This window comes from Apus apus, chromosome 3 (assembly GCF_020740795.1).
Source record: "Apus apus isolate bApuApu2 chromosome 3, bApuApu2.pri.cur, whole genome shotgun sequence".
Classification (NCBI taxonomy): Eukaryota; Metazoa; Chordata; class Aves; order Apodiformes; family Apodidae; genus Apus; species Apus apus.
The window spans coordinates 106,576,162-106,588,910 of NC_067284.1; the positions used below are offsets into that span (position 1 = coordinate 106,576,162).

The window sequence follows — 12,749 nt, forward strand, 5'->3', positions numbered from 1 at the left end:
ACAGCTGCTTTCTGCTCTTGGCTGCTAAAGACATCCTAAGAGGAGGAACCTTTTTCCCCCAGTAAGATCGCAGGAGGGCTGGGGGTGATTAACCTCTGTGCTTTTGGATGACCCCTCCTTTTGCTCCTCAGGAGGAAGTCAGGTTCTGCATGCCTCCAGGGAGGAGAAGCCAGGCCCTGGAGAGAGGGAGAGAGGAGAGTGCCAAGTTCCAGGGTTACCCAGAGGGCAGAGCATGGCTTCCTGGGGGTGGGATGCCCATCTTGCAGCCCCCACTCACAACACCCCATGTTTCAGGCAGGGTTGGAGGCATTCCTGCCCCACCCTAGGCAAGCTGTTTCTATTTTAGATAAATACTAGCTGGCACTGTGAAACCTTTGCCCTTCTCCTGGAGGCCTGGGCCAGAGGAGCACTCTGCAGGCTATTTTTGGATTCATACCATAATTGTACTCGATCCTAATTGTGCCTGGATCCTGTGGCACGCTGGGGCTGAGGGGGTGTGTGAGGGGTGGGCTGGCACATTCCCACTGCAGTGTCACAAAAAGGGTGCTGTTGCTGTCCTTCTTGGGGGCTTCATCTACACGGGGAATGGCTGTGATGATGTCTGCCTCTTCAAGCCAGGGTCAGCTTCTGGATTAAAAAATGGGTGTTTAAAGATGACAGTGACTCGATGCAGCAGCTAAGAGTTGGCACACGTGGCTGGCTTTGCCAGCAGAGACTGGATTCAAAAGGTATTTATGCTTTTGCAGTGCTGTTGTGGACCCAAACCTAGAGTGGACCTTGCTCAGCCAGAAAAAAATAATTGCTTCCCACACCTGATACTGCAATTGGAAGCGATTTAGGACATTTTCCTTCAAGCTGGCAGTGATTATCTGTGCATTTTTGAGGACTCAAGACAACAATTTGGTAAAACTGAGATCCAGTTCAGCACTGGAGTGCTTGTCCAGTACAACCACCATCCATCCTGACCTAGGGGTGGTTTTTGTGCATTTGATATCTTCCAGAAGATGTATTTTCTCTAGTCTTTGTGCAGTCTCACTGAAGAGCAAACTGAAGCTCCTGAGAAGGTGCAGTGCACAGGTTAGTGTTCAGCTTTGAGAGGATTTCATCTTCTTGCTAAAAATAATCGGCAGCTGAGTGTCACCTGCACACCAAGCTGCTGTCTCCCTCCTTCTCACAGGGCTCCCCACAGCAGAAAAGATCTAAAGTGCAGGAGGATATTTCTTCTGGTCTCAAGCATTGCTCTGTTACCCTGTGAAGCCGAGTCCTACATCTAGTATTTCCATTCTGCTTTCCTCTCCCTCTGGCCATCCTGTGAAGTGTGATCCTACCTTGTTTGTCTCTCATCCTTTCAGTGAAGGTGTAAGATTCTCCAGCCCATCTGAAGGCTCACCAAAGTCTTCCTGGGAGCTGCTGCAGGCACTCACTGCTAAATGCTTTTCTAGGTGAAAGTGACAACTTCAAAAAAAAAGAACAAGGGAAAGTGCTGGTTTCAGTGACCTTTTGCATGGAAAATATATAGATTTGCTTTAAATGATATATTTTTTTAGTCAAGTCAGAAACTTCCCATATGGATTTTTACTAGACCAGAATGTTTAGTTCTATTTTTCCAGAGCAACCTTTTATCTCAAAATGTGTTTCACCTCAGAGGATTTCAGAGGGTGAGAAACTCCACTCCTTCCCTGTGCCAGAAGGCACTTTCCCAGCACAGATATGTTAATTTTTCTAGCTGCCATGTCTTCCCAGGCTGCTTGGGCAGACCTTATCTGAGCACCAACAAAGCAGTAAGCCCTTACAGATGTCAATGCTTGAAGGTCATCTTATTTCTTTGTATTATTGTTGTCACTTTGGTCTCTAAACACAGGTGCTCCCCAAGCTGTTGTGCAGACACAGGCTGGAAAGATCTTTCTGGCTCTAGAGTTTCAGTCTTACTGCATGATGAGAGGTGGGTATAGACAGAAGGAAGAGGAAAGGAAGATGGGTTTGTGGTCGTGGTTGGAGGCAGATAGACCTGGATGGCTTGAAGATATCTCTGTACATCTCATTTCTTCTGAAAGTTAACGTAAAGCTGGATGGAAAAGAAGCTGCAGGGGGTGTTATTTCTTAGCCCAGATGTAACCCGAGTATTCTCAGCCAAATGTTCCCAGAGCAGCAAATGAGACCTTTCACTGGGAGTCATCTCCCAGCCTCTGTGCTGGTTGTGGAGGTCCTTGGGTCTGTGGCTTTGAATGACACCATCTGCCACTGTCCTGAAGAGGAGAGCAGCTGTGAGGGGCCAAATCCCTGTCAGTTTGGGGCAGGAAGGGGATCTGGGGCTGATGGGGGAACCACACAGTTTTACCTGGATTACAGCTGATGTCTGTTCTCACTGCGTTACCTGCCAACCATGTCCCTGGCAACAGGCCTGGGGTTATCCCAGAGAAAGAATCGTACCCAGCAGGAGATTGTGATGCAGTGATCTTGTCTCAGGGGCAAATGAGTCCAATATGTGGCTACAGCCAGAATGTGCCAGCCAGAGGGGGCCCAGGCCCTGCTCAGGTTAGTCATGCAGTCCCTCATATGGGTGTCTCAAGTGTCCAGCACAGAGAACCAAGAAGCAGGAGAAACGGGATGTGGCACAGCGGTGTGGATTGGGATGTGTTCCTCCTTGGGACCCCACATCAACAGGCTTGGCCATCTCCAGCCTACCCTTTCTACCAAGGTTCTGGGACTCGGCCATCCAGCCATTGGGGCAGAAGCATGAGGAAGCCCTTTAATATCTTCTACTAACCAAAGCATAAGTCCCCTGGCCCTCTTAAGCTCAACAGATGTGTCCTCCACTTTGCTGGTTGCTCAACATGTCCCTGCCTCTATTCCCAGTCCTGTGAGCCTTCACAGCCCCCTCTTTGTCTAGTGGAAAGGTCTGAGACCACGATCCTGTCAGGATGAATATATAGGATTTGTGCAAGGCATTTGGCACTGTCCCACATGACATCCTGGTCTCCAAACTGACAAGGCATGGATTTGACAGATGGACCACTCAGTGGATAAGAGATTGGCTGGATGGCCACAAACAGAGTCGTGATCAATGGCTCAATGTCCAAATGGAGGCAGGTGACCAGTGGTGTCCCTCAGGGGTCAGTACTGGGATCAGTGCTGTTTAACACCTTTGTTGGAGGCATGGACAGTGGGATTGAGTGTATCCTGACCAAGTTTGCTGGTGGTACCAAGCTGTGTGGTGTGGTTGACACCTAAGAGGGAAGGGAGGCCATCCAGAGGGACCTTGACAGGCTGGAGAGCTGGGCCAGTGCCAGCCTCATGAAGTTCAATAAGGCCAAGTGCAGGGTCCTGCACCTGGGTCAGCACAACCCCAGGCACAAATACAGGCTGGGGGAAGAACGGCTGGAGAGCAGTCCTGAGAAGAAGGACTTGGGGGTGGGTAGTGGATGAGAAGCTGGACATGAGCCACCAGTGTGTGCTGGAGCCCAGAGAGCCAGTTGTGTCCTGGGCTGCATCAAAAGAAGTGTGGCCAGCAGGGCCAGGGAGGGGATTCTGCCCCTTTGCTCTGGTGAGACCCCACCTGGAGCACTGCGTACAGTTGTGGGGCCCTCAGCACAAGAAAGATACAGACCTGTTGGAAAAGGTCCAGAGAAGGGCCACCTAGATGATCAAAGACCTGGAGCAGCTCTGCTATGAAGACAGGCTGAGAGAGTTGGGGCTGTTCAGCCTGGTGAAGAGAAGGCTCTGGGGAGACCTTAGAGCACCTTCCAGTACTTGAAAGGGGCTACAGGAAAGCTGGGGAGGGGCTTTTCATCAGAGAAGATGGTGACAGGACAAGGGGCAATGGTTTTAAACTGAGAGAGGGGAGATTTGGGTTAGATATTAGGAAGAAATTCTTCACTATAAGGGTGGTGAGGAACTAGAATGGGTTGCCCAGGGCGGTTGTTGATGCCCCATCCCTGGAGGTTTTTAAGGCCAGGTTGGACGAGGTTTTGTGCAACCTGGTGTAGTGGTAGATTCCCTGGCTCATGGCAGGGGTGTTGGAACTGGATAGTCTTTAGGGTCCTTTCCAGCCTTAATGATTCTATGATTCTATACCTGGGATTTTCCCTCCCACAGCGAGGTTACAGCGTGTTGCTGGATGCGCCAGATGACCTTTAGACCAGTCCTCAATAAAGGAGGCTCTTGGCAAGGCAAATCAGAGTGCAGCTCCAAGGTCACCTGTGAGCTGATCATTTTTTGGCGAGAAGGGAGCATTGCTGCAAGGATGATCTCATTTTACCCAGCTGGTGCAATAAGTCCTTGATCTCTCCATCCTTTCCGTAATGTCAGGATCAAGACCCGTCAGCAGCAGCACCGTTGCGAAAGCAACGTGTCAGAGCAGAGAAAGTCCAGAGTTCATCCACTAATCATCTGCTTTCCCTTCAAATGATGCTGCTGGTTCTTTGCATCTGAAGCCCAAGATTCGTGAGATCCGGTGCATTTTCTGAAGCCCTGACTCCTGGACTCTCATGATTCTGAGAGGCTCTGAGGTTTAAAAGCAATCCTTAGCTTTCTAACCCTAATATTTTCAAGAAAAAAAAGAATCTTCTGAAAATGAATCTGCATTGTATGTAGTTATGTTATTGTATGTAGTTAATTTTAAAAGTGCAAGGGATTAATATTTTCTTATTATTTTATTTATAAACATCGATAATATTTTAATTTTCTTGCTTAATTTAGTGGACTCACCATTTTACACTACATGATCACACCCATATTCATACATTCCATTGGAAAATTCAGGAATTACATCGTTCCTGATCACATGTGGCTTGTCAACATTTCCTAAATTGTGATAAAGATTTTCTGAGGATTGTCTTACAGGGACATCATTACAGAGTGTCTGAGTGTCTTTAGTTACACAGAAACATCACCCCCACGATGCAGTTTCATGGAATAAGTGATACATTGAACTTCAGTAATAGGGAAACCTGGCTTGGATGTGTATCTTGTAGCTGATTAGTGTGGGTGTCTAATAATGAACAAAAAATGTTATTCTTTGCAAAGAGACACCTCCTCCCTCTGTCTGAATCCAGCCCCATTATGCCCACACGTGTCCCTCCATGATCTTCCCCCTTGCACTTGCCTTTGGGGAATGCAAAGGGAGGAAATGTTAATAAAGGAGCATTTGCCTTTTGCTTGTAGTAATTCTTTTGTATGTAATCTCTCCTCCCACATCTACTTGTCTTTTTCCATGATTATGGGTGGGTTAAGCAGGTTTGAAGTTGTGCCAGGGCTCAGTGGGTCTCACAGCTGACCCTATTGAAGCCAGATGTGCTTTGGAAACCAGGAGTAACCCCAACACCTCCTGCAGTCTCTTCCCCACTTGAAGGTGGTATGACACCTGACATATCTATCAAAAAACCCCAATCTGGTATCAGCCATCTTTACCAGTGCTGAGGGCAGGAGGAGAGGCAGGTGCAAATCCTGCTGGTCCAAGCTCAGGACAGCTGATCTGTTTTCCTTACCAGATCTTGCAGCAGCCTCCCTGGAGGAGCTGCTACTGCTTGAGTGTGCTGATGCGGACTGAGGGGGTTTGTATCCAGCGTGTGGGTAGAAAGTGGACTCTGGCAAAATCTGGGCTCTTGCCAGGAGCAGCAGGACTCCAGTGCTCACTAAGGATTCAGCATGTCCCCCATCACTCCAGCACTGTCCAAACTTCCCTGTGGATGTCAGCTCCACGGGCCTAATGGTTAAGGTTTAGCCTTTGATTTGCACTGTAACCATCAGATCTTTTTCAACCCTTATCCATCTCCTCCTCCACATGTGGCAGGGGACTTGCAAAGCCTTGTGCTGACAATGAGCAAGAGGACAGGCTTTACTCAGAGGGTTGCTCAGCTGCTTACTCTAATGGCTGATGAGCTGCCAAGAAAACAGCAACACATTTATTATTGTACAACCTGGTCTAGTGAAGGTGTCCCTGCCCGTGGCAACAGGTTCGAAAGTAGATGATCTTTAAGGTGCCTTCCAACCCAAACCACTTAATGATTCTATGATCATTTCTTTGTCTAATTGACCCTCAGTTTTGCTGTCTTCTTGCCAGGTAGAAAAGCTGCCCCATCCATTGCCCAAGAGCAGCAAGGTCTCACTCGAGATGCTGTAGATGACAGAGCAGATGTTTGAGCTGCCAGTGACCCATGGCTGACTTGGGGGTATTTGCTCTTTTGGCAGCGTGTCCCAGGATCGGTGCCAGGAGCAGATTTTCTACCTCCAGCCTCTCCACCTGGCAACAGCAGCTGGGACATTTGCCTCAGATAATGCTGAGCCTTTGGGAGAGAAAGAAGGGACATTTCCCATCCGTCCGCAGGCACGTACGCCTGCCAGTGACCCCTGCAGGTCCTCAGCCAATGGGAGGGCAAGGCCAGCAAGATCCACATTGCATGGGAAGGGTTGTACCTTGGTCCCTGGGGACACACAGTGTCCCCATCCTGACAGCAAGGGTCCAGAGCAGTTTGAAAGGGTTTTGACGCTCCAGAGATTGCAACAGAGCTACAGCCACCATGGTGACAGAGGTGGCGATGGGGAAGGGCAGTTGTGCCATGCATAGGAGGAAGAACACATCATCAGGCTGGGAACCCAGGGAGGAGGAGGATGCAACCCACCATCACTGGGTCACCCTTGGCTGACCCTTTTGGACCTCAGCCATCACCCTGTTGTGCATCTGTTTGCCATCTCCTTTGGCAGAAATGCAGAAATGAAAGTCTCCCTGTTGCTTGTCCCTACGGGGTCTTCTTTCATCTCTCCTGTCTCTCTCTACAAACCATTCAGTACTCAGTGGACCATGTAAAATGGTTCTATGATTCTATGATTCTATAATTAGCTCTGTCTTAGGCTGGGAGGCAGAAGTGGAGGTGGTGAACACTGCTGCTCCTCTGGGCTTGGGACACACTTGGGTGTGCAGCCATGGCACCAGTTTGGGGTGTGTTGGGGCAAGTAACACTGCTGGAGGAAGAGAAGCCTTTGGAAAGGTCTTTTCCATGGCCAAGATTGGTGTCAGAGCCACACCTGGTCCAGACTTCTTCTGTGACCCCAGAGAAGCTGCTCAAGGAGTGATTTTGGAAAAGGGGGGAGGTGGGGGATTCTTCATCCTCAGAAAGTGAGTCCTGGCCAAAAAAAGCTGTTTTGCGTTGTCATCTCCTCTCCCCTCTCCACCCCAGATTCTGAAGGCCTTGTGCATGATGTATTCCAGGAGCTGATGATGCAACACTTCCTAAATACTGGATTTTGATGGATTTGGGGTGGGTTTGTTTTGTTGTTTTAAGGGAAACTGATGGTTGTGCACAAAGGGGATACACATGTTCACATGAAACCAGCTCTCCCCTTCCCAGTGACAATTTAAAGCAAACATTGTCACTATTTTTCCTGTCTTTTTCCCCTCTCCAGCTGTGGATCAGCATTTCAGGGTGAATCCAGCATTACTCTATAACCTGAGCAGTGCAGTTACTCTGCAACATGATGCATTTTGCTTTAAACTCTCTTGGTCTCCTGTGTCTTTTCCATTTGTTGGTGAGGTTAAACTCAGGTGTCTGATAAGGTCCAAGTTGTAACTCAGGGGCTCCTCAGTCACGCTGTGGCTCTTTCAACTTCCAAAGTGACTCCAGGCACTGTTAGGGAGCAGCAAGTGCCACGCTGCTGCCACCAACCCTGTGTCAGCATCTGGGAGAGGTTGGCATCTCCCTGTCCCCAGGGAGAGGAGATTTCCTGCCCTAAGCCATACATGATGCCTTAAAGCCCTTGTGGCCGCATAAGCAGGAGGGGAGGATGGGAAGCTTATGGAGAGAGAGGAAAGTGATCCCTGGAACAAATCCCAGAGGTACTAGCAATGGGAAATGGGGGTGAGTGACCCAAATCTCTCGCCAGAAAACCAAATACAGGCAGGGACCTAAGCCAGGTGACCTGCAACAAGGTTTGCACAGGGCCAGCACTGCTCTTTCCATTATTTTCTAGAGGACTAAAAATCTGACCATCTCCCCTTGCTCCTCCCCTTCCCCAGGCTCCTGTGGCACAGGCATTTTTTAGTCAGTTTCCAAAGAAAATGAATCATATGCCCAACTGTTTGTCTGTCTGCTCATCCGTGCTCCTCCAGCAATAATTACATCCCATGATTGATTTCAGCCAGGCTGCACCAAGAGCTAGAGAGAAAAGAAGTCTGTAGAAATATTGGGGCAGGGACCGCTGGAAGGAGTGAGAGACAGATGTCCCATGGTGAGCTGAGCCTCATATTAGACACCAGAGAAACCTTTCCCCTGCACAGATCTCTATTCCGGGGGCTCAGGGCTGTTATCAACTGAAATCGTGGACTTGTTTTGCCATCTGCTGGTGGGACCCCGGCAGAGGAGCTGGAGCAGGGGCAGAGGACAGCCAGGAGAAGGAGGTTGTGGGGTTGAGCCCCACACCGAGTCCCTGTGCTGTTGCTGGCACCCCCGTGGGGGACGAGCTCAATCAGGAGAGAACCAAGCACAGCCTTGTGAGTTAATTTCTTCTAAGAATCATAGAACATCAGGTTGGAAGGGACCTCAAGGATCATCTGGTCCAACCTTTCTTGGCAAAAGCACAATCTAGATGAGATGACCTAGCACTCTGTCCAGCTGAACCTTTGAAACGTCCTAAGTCGGGGAACCCACCACTCCCCTGGAAGGATTATTCCAATGGCTGATTTTTCTCATTGTGAACAATTTTCCTTTTGTGTCCTCTCAGAATCTCCCCAGGAGTAACTTGTACCCATCACCCATCTTTTTCCCTTGTACAAAGGAAGTCTCCATCTCCATCACTCTTTACAAAATCACAGAATTGTTCTGATTGGAAAAGACTTTTAAGATCATTGAGTCCCACCATTAACCTAACTCTGCTGAGTCCAGTGGCAAACCATGTCCCTCAGCACCACATCTACGTGTCTCTCAAACACCTCAAGGGATGGTGATTCAACCATGCCCCTGGACGTCCTGTTCCAGTGCTTGAAGTACTTTAAGTCCTGGAACATAGTGAATTCTTGCTTTCCAGAAGGCTTTCCTTGCTCCTGTGGTCTACCAATACCTTCTGAAACATATTCATCCTTGTGATAGCATTTCCCCTCTCCTGAACTTCCCCGCTTGGTGCTCCCAGGTGTGATTCAGGGATGCTCCTTTCTCCAGCTTGTCCCTGCTGCAGCTCACCTGGTTTCACCTTCCTCAACACAGATGTTCCAAGGATGAGCTGTGGTGGCCAAGGTGAGCAGGTGGCCTGGCCCTCGGGGGTCATGGTGTGGATTTTGATGTGGTCAGGGGGCTGGGAGAGACCTCTGGCTGACAAGGCTTAGACAAGCAAGAAGGGCTCTCCCATGTGCAGGCCCTGATCATAGAATCACAGAATTGTTTTTGTTGGAAAAGACCTTTAAGATCATCAAGTCCCACCATTACCCCAGCACTGCCAAGGCCACCACTAAACCATGTCCCTCAGCAGCACATCTACAGGGTCTTGAAAACCCTCCAGGGATGGGAACTCCAGCACTCCTGGGCAGCCTGTGCCAGGGCCTGACAACCATTTTGGTGAAGAAATTTCTCATAATATCCAATCTAGTCCTTCCCTGGCACAACTTGAGGCCATCTTCTCTTGTCTTTTAACTTGTTCCTTGGGACAAGAGACCAACCCCTCCCCCAGTTCCAACCTCCTTTCAGGCAGCTGCAGAGAGCAAGAAGGTCTCCCCTCAGCCTCCTTTTCTCCAGGCAACCCCTGTTCCCTCAGCCTCTCCTTGTAAAACTTGTGCTCCAGACCCTTCCCCAGCTTTGTTGCCCTTCTCTGGACAAACTCCAGCTTCTCAATGTCCTTCTTGTAGTGAGGGTCCCAAAACTCACCCCAGGATTCAAGGAGTGGCCTCACCAGTGCTGAGTACAGGGGCACAGTAACTTCGCTGGTGCACTGGAAAGAGATGGACACAGAGGAACCTCACCATAGGTCTGGAGGAAAGCTGTGTATTCTGTGTGCCTGTGGCCAGTGGCCACACTTGGCAGGGTGCTGGGGGGTGCTTTGGTTTGGTTCAGCATCATTCATATTGTTTTCTGGAAGAAGGTTTCCTGAAGCACTTTGCCCCTCGTTATTCCATCAAAGGTTTCCATGGGTGAACCACCGCCAGAATTAGACTTTGAGGGAAACCTGAGCCACTCGATTCATGCCTGTGGCCAGACCTGAGGGTTGATAAGCAACCCTAGTACCTTCCCCACCGGCTTTTGGGAGGATGTTTAGGCCTGTAAAAGGTGTCAGGAGAGGGAGCCAGAGCCTCAGCTGAGAACTTCGAGAGCTGCCGGGAATGGTGGGCACCGCAGCAGGGGCATCCCAGACTGCAGAACCACCACCGCTTTGGAGCTGGTCCCACCGGCATTTGAGGATGCTCAGAGCAAGTCGGGTCCTCCAGGGCTCTAATTTTTGAAGACACATGCTGGCACAGTCAGCACAAGGGCCAGGGCCCTGTGGGACAGCAGTTTTAAGCCCCGTTGGAATTTTGTCCTCTTTTTTAATTGAGTGCTGTGACTGCAATGTTTTTTGGGTGGGATTTCTTCTTGCCCCTTTTCCTCTGGAATAAGAACCAGAATTCAGCCACCCCCTCAATACTTTCTGTGTCTTCCAACACATGGGTGTACAGGTGCATGTGTCAGCACGTGGTGGTGTGTCCATGGGATCAGGTTGTGTGTCCACTGGCAGATATGTGTGGTTTTGGGGCTGGACATAGGTCTGCACTAACCAGGGTGTGTTTGAGGGCTCCTCCAGGTGTGCACGTGTGGTGCCTGCATGAGACAGGCCAGAGACACTCGGGCTGTGTTTTCAGGGTGTGCTGACATAAAAATTGCTTGGATTCATATACTTTAGTAAATGCAATTGCTTTTGTTTTGCTGAAGCTGAGAAGGGGTGAACGTGTCCTTCCAGAAGCTCAGCTGGTAAGAAATGCATCCAAGGATGAGCTGACCCCCCAGTTTAACAAGAGATGTCTCCTGTGTTTTTGTGTTAACATCAGCTTCAGGCTTTTACCTTCCAGTTTTCCTTCCCCCTGCTCCCTCTAAATATAAAAGATGTTCAGAAAAGTGTAAAGTCTCATCCCAGCATCTCCAGGATGGTCAGAGTGGAGCATTTCTACAGTGCCAGAAAAGGCACAGTGCTGTATGGATATCTTAACTACAACTCCCATAATTAAATCCTGCTCCAGAAAGCTCAAAACTTTTCTCAGGGTAGAGAAAAACACAGATCTGAGTATAGGAAGAGGTGACAACTGAGCCTGGTGTCCTTGAGAGGGAGAGCCTAGCAGCAAGCTGGAGCCTGGTGGCTTGAAGCCTGGAGAGGAGCAGGACACTACCATCTCCATTTGCTGACAAAGCAGGAGAAAGGATGGGGAGCCTGTATTTGGTGTCTACCCTTTGAAATGCATTGATGATGGTGCTGCACCCCACACGTTCACCCATGGCTTGACCACTGTGACCCTGGGGGCAGAGCAGCGCTGGGTGCTTCAGCTGCTGAGCAAGCACTGTCCTGCATCTTCTCTCCAGCTCAGCTTCAGAGCTTCTTGAATTATTGATGCCTCTGATGTACCACTCTATAATTAGCTCTCTAGACCTTTTCCCTGTGGGCTGAAGCTGGGGACAGGTTTTCTTTCTCTTTCAGTGGTTTTGCTCTGACTTGAGCTGACTGGGGAGGGAAGAGGGGAGCAAGGGATGGCTGAAGAGCTTGGTTAACATCAAGGGAGGACCAGCATGGATTTGAATGCATGGGGTGGTTCAAGAGAGTGGCCACCCTCTTTATAGTCCATCAGAGAAAGGGGTGTGGAGAGAGCCCAGGCTGTCCAAGAGGTCCTCAACCCAGCTTGTGGAGGCCCTGTCAAGAGCCATGAGGAAGCGATGGGTCTTCTTCATGTCACCCTTTGGGGCCTCTGCAGCTACAGTGCTGGTGGGTCTACAGATCAGAGGGAGAAAAACATTGATCCCTGGGTGCTGAAAGCAAGACTACACCTCATGCAAACAAAGGGCTGTGTTTGGATGTGTGTGGGTAGAGAAAATGGTGGGTTAGAGGCACAGAGAGGTGGCAGAAGGCTTCTCCCACTAGCAAGGAGCAGGTCAGCTTCAGAGTGGGCTGCTCTTCAAGAGCTGTTCATAATCTAAAATTATTTCAGTAGTTTCCAGAAAGTTTGGCTGCATTAAATGCTCATTCCTCAAAACTCTAAGTCTCAGTCTAAAGCGGAGCACAAATTCACCAAGGTTTTGAGGTCAGGGGCAGTAGTCCTCAAGTTTATCTCTCTGTCTTGCTTTCTGAAAAACAGACACTTTGAGCTGCAGCTGATGGAGATACTTGCAAACTGTCTAGAATCCCACAGCCCTAATTTAGGGTCTCTGTGGTCATGTTGGAGACATTTTGTTTAAAAAGAGAGTCAGAGCAGGAGGTAGGACAGTCCCACTCTTCTCTGCTGTTTTCCTCCTCTTTCCTCCCTTTGAGGTATGGAGGAACTCCCTCATGCAAGTGTCACTGACCCACTCCTGGTGCCATCAGCTGGATGGGCAGGAGATGCCAGTCTCTGCATGAAGGGCAGGGGGATTCCAATCAGAGGATGAAAACCAGAAGTAGGGGTAAAATAATTAGAATAATATAATGGTGTGGGTTGGAAGGGACCTTAAAGATTATATTGGTCCAATCTCCTACCATGGGACTACACCTTTAACTAACTACACGAGGTTGCTCCAAGCCCGACCCAACCTGGTCTTGAATTCTCCCAGGGA

The 12,749-nt window shown here is 49.4% G+C and overlaps 1 protein-coding gene and 1 long non-coding RNA gene across 3 annotated transcripts in view; one reads left to right on the forward strand and one right to left on the reverse strand.

The window, feature by feature from the left end:
* Positions 1-5,166, forward strand: part of LOC127382606 (uncharacterized) — a 156,291-nt gene extending 151,125 nt beyond the window's left edge. The window contains exon 2 of the long non-coding RNA XR_007889002.1: positions 3,993-5,166. This is a non-coding gene — a long non-coding RNA (uncharacterized LOC127382606). The remainder of the gene's footprint in view (positions 1-3,992) is intronic.
* Positions 1-12,749, reverse strand: part of LOC127382597 (gallinacin-13-like) — a 592,294-nt gene that overhangs the window by 315,121 nt on the left and 264,424 nt on the right. The window lies entirely within an intron of this gene.